Below are 4,317 nucleotides of genomic sequence, written 5' to 3' on the forward strand. Positions count from 1 at the left end.
TTCCGACAAATGGTTAGAAGCCATGAAATCCGAGATAGGATCCATGTATCAGAACAAAGCATGGACTTTGGTGAACTTGCCCGATGATCGGCAAGCCATTGAGATAAATGGATCTTTAAGAAGAAGACGGACATGGATGGTAATGTTACCGTCTATGAAGCTCGACTTGTGGCAAAGAGTATTTTCACAAGTTCAAGGAGTTGACTACGATGAGATTTTCTCATCCGTAGCGATGCTTAAGTCCGTCGGAATCATGTTAGCATTAGCTGCATTTATGAAATCTGGCAGATGGATGTCAAAAACAAGTTTCCTTACCAGTTTTCGTAAGGAAAGGTTGTATGTGATACAATCAGAAAGGTTTTGTCGATCCTAAGGATGCTAAAAGGTATGCTAGCTCCAGCGATCCTTCCATGGACTAGAGCAAGCATCTCGGAGTCAGAATATACGCTTTGATGGAGTGATCAAAGTTTTTGGGTTTATACAAAGTTTGTTAGAAACTTGTATTTGCAATAAAGTGAGTGGGAGCGCTACAACATTTCTGATAAGTGTATGTGAATGACATATTGTTGATCCGAAATGATGTAGAATTTCTGGAAAGCATAAAGGGTTGTTTGAAAGGAGTTTTTCAAAGGAAGACCTGGATAAAGCTGCTTACATATTGGGCATCAAGATCTATAGAGATAGATCAAGACGCCCGATGATACTTTCAAAGAACGCACACCTTGACATGATTTTGAAAGAGTTCAAAATAGATCAGCAAAGGAGTTCTTGGCTGTGTTACAAGGTGTGAGTATTGAGTAAGACTCAAGACCTGACCACAGCAGAAGAGAGAGAAAGGACGAAGGTCGTCCCCTATGCTTTAGACGTAGGCTCTACAGTATGTTATGCTGTGTACCGCACATGAAGTGTGCCTTGCCATGAGTTAGTCAAGGGGTACAATCGTGATCCGGGAATGGATCACATAACAGCGGTCGAACTTATCCTTAGTATCTAGTGGACTAAGGAATTTTCTCGATTGTGGAGGTGGAAAGGAGTTCGTCGTAAAGGGTTACGTCGATGCGAACTTTGACACTAATCCGGATGACTCTGAGTAGTAAACCGGATTCGTATAGTAGAGCAGTTATTTGAAATGGCTCCAAGTAGCGCGTGGTAGCATCCACAAGATGACATAAATATTCGTAAAGCACACACGGATCTGAAAGGTTCAGACCCGTTGACTAATAACCTCTCTCACAAGCATAACATGATCAAACCAGAACTCATTGAGTTTTAATCACATAGTGATGTGAACTAGATTGTTGACTATAGTAAACTCTTTGGATGTTGGTCACATGGTGATGTGACCTGTGAGTGTTAATCACATGGTGATGTGAACTAGATTATTGACTCTAGTGCAAGTCGGAGACTGTTGGAAATATGCCCTAGAGGCAATAATAAATTGGTTATTATTATATTTCCTTGTTCATGATAATCGTTTATTATCCATGCTAGAATTGTATTGATAGGAAACTCAGATACATGTGTGGATACATAGACAACACCATGTCCCTAGTAAGCCTCTAGTTGACTAGCTCGTTGATCAATAGATGGTTACGGTTTCCTGACCATGGACATTGGATGTCGTTGATAACGGGATCACATCATTAGGAGAATGATGTGATGGACAAGACCCAATCCTAAGCCTAGCACAAGATCGTGTAGTTCGTTTGCTAAGAGCTTTTCTAATGTCAAGTATCATTTCCTTAGACCATGAGATTGTGCAACTCCTGGATACCGTAGGAATGCTTTGGGTGTACCAAACGTCACAACGTAACTGGGTGGCTATAAAGGTGCACTACAGGTATCTCCGAAAGTGTCTGTTGGGTTGGCACGAATCGAGACTGGGATTTGTCACTCCGTGTAAACAGAGAGGTATCTCTGGGCCCACTCGGTAGGACATCATCATAATGTGCACAATGTGACCAAGGAGTTGATCACGGGATGATGTGTTATGGAACGAGTAAAGAGACTTGCCGGTAACGAGATTGAACAAGGTATCGGGATACCGACGATCGAATCTCGGGCAAGTACCATACCGCTAGACAAAGGGAATTGTATACGGGATTGATTGAATCCCCGACATCGTGGTTCATCCGGTGAGATCATCGTGGAACATGTGGGAGCCAACATGGGTATCCAGTTCCCGCTGTTGGTTATTGACCGGAGAACGTCTCGGTCATGTCTGCATGGTTCCCGAACCCGTAGGGTCTACACACTTAAGGTTCGATGACGCTAGGGTTATAGGGAATAGATATACGTGGTTACCGAATGTTGTTCGGAGTCCCGGATGATATCCCGAACGTCACGAGGAGTTCCAGAATGGTCCGGAGGTAAAGATTTATATATGGGAAGTCCTGTTTTGGTCACCGGAAAAGTTTCGGGTGCTATCGGTAACGTACCAGGACCACCGGGAGGGTCCCGGGGGTCCACCAGGTGGGGCCACCAGCCTCAGAGGGCTGCGTGGGCCAAGTGTGGGAAGGGACCAGCCCCTAAGTGGGCTGGTGCGCCTCCCACAAGGGGCCTAAGGTGCAGGGAAGAGGGGGAAGGGGGAAACCCTAGGCTCAGATGGGCCTAAGGCCCACCTAGTGGTGCGCCCCCCTCTCTCCCCCCTTGGCCGCCCCTTGTAGCGACCAGACCTCAAATGGCCTGTGCTGCTGTGCACCAGTGTCATCCCTGGATCAGTAATGCTGACACGCACAGTACAAATGGAGGATTTATAACAGAGTAGCAATCACACACTTATTACATCGAATATCTCCGAAGAGATTAAGTATAAACATGGCTTAAGGCCATCTAATAACGATAACAGCGGAAGACTTGGAAGATAAGTGAGTCCATCAACTCCAATGGCATCACTGAGTATAAGACCACGACCTAAGGCTCCTTACTCGTCGTCTGAAAAGTCTGCAACATGAAACGTTGCAGCCCGAAAACGGGTCAGCACATAGAATATGCTGGCAAAGTAACACATAGAGAACAATGAACAATGATAATGCTATACTATATGCATATATGGCTGGTGGAAAGGCTCTATGGTTACAGTTTTGCGAAAAGCCAATTTTTCCCTACTTCAAAGGAATAAATTTTATTTAACTATCATGGTGGTTGAAACATTGAGAAGGTACCTCCAACTCAATCCCAATTAAGTGTCATCATTAACCCAACAAAATTAATTATAAGTATCACGGTGATGAGATTCAAATGATAATCCAGGTACTAGATACTCAAGTTGTCCATAACCGGGGACACGGCTAATCATGATCAGTTTGTACACTCTGCAGAGGTTTGTGCACTTTTCCCCACAAGACTCGATCGCCTCCGCTTGATTCTCGCACTGCATGTTGTTTGAGAAACGGATGACCGAGACACAGTCTTTCAGAAACAGTCACTCTCTACTCTGGATGGACCGGTACACCTACTTTCCCCTACATCTGCTAGTCCACCTCTTCAAGAGATCCTGTAACCTACTCAGCTATGCTAGAGCCCATAATAGCTTGCGGCTGCACACGGAAGTTTCTAGCATGAATAATCTTATGATCCCTTTGAGCCTGGGTGGCGGACCTTATACAAACAGACAACACTGGGTTCTCCAGGTGCCTCAATCCACCCAGATGTGAGTTTTAGTTGCCACCTTAAGTTGAACCATTATTAAACATCTCACATCTGTCATGAATATCTCTCAAACCCAATCCACGTCTACGAGCATAGCATGGCATATAATAGCAACGTAGAAGTAACTCCCAAGGGTTTGATAAATAAACAGGTAATAGGTACTACCTCCACTACTTCCCAATACCCACAGTTTAATTAGATCCTAATCATGCAATGTGTTTGAGGAATAGATCTAATGCAATAAAAACTGGGTATGAACGGGGTATGATCAAAGTGTTACTTGCCTTGCTGATGATCCGCAAAACCTAGCGAGTCGAAGTAACAAGCGGCACACTCCGGGTACTCTATCGCAAACAAACAAGCATACAATCAGTACTCATCTAATGCATAGGTAAAACTCGAATGAAAGATCCAACCAGAAAGTTCAACTTAAGAACTCCGGTTTGCAAAAAGAATCAACTCGAAAGAAGCAACGAAAGTCAAACGGCGAAAGAAAGAAACTTCGTTTGCTAATCTGGATCTAGGTCAAATTTTACTGTAGCAAAAACTTGTTTGAGTAGGTTAAACGGAAAGAGAATTTCGAGGCAAAACTCTAGGCGCTTGAATCACCTGATTCCGATAAACGAGCGAAAAGTTAAACAGGTTTGAAGATTCGATCAGAAATCG

This window comes from Aegilops tauschii, chromosome 1 (genome assembly GCF_002575655.3).
Source record: "Aegilops tauschii subsp. strangulata cultivar AL8/78 chromosome 1, Aet v6.0, whole genome shotgun sequence".
Lineage (NCBI taxonomy): Eukaryota > Viridiplantae > Streptophyta > Magnoliopsida > Poales > Poaceae > Aegilops > Aegilops tauschii.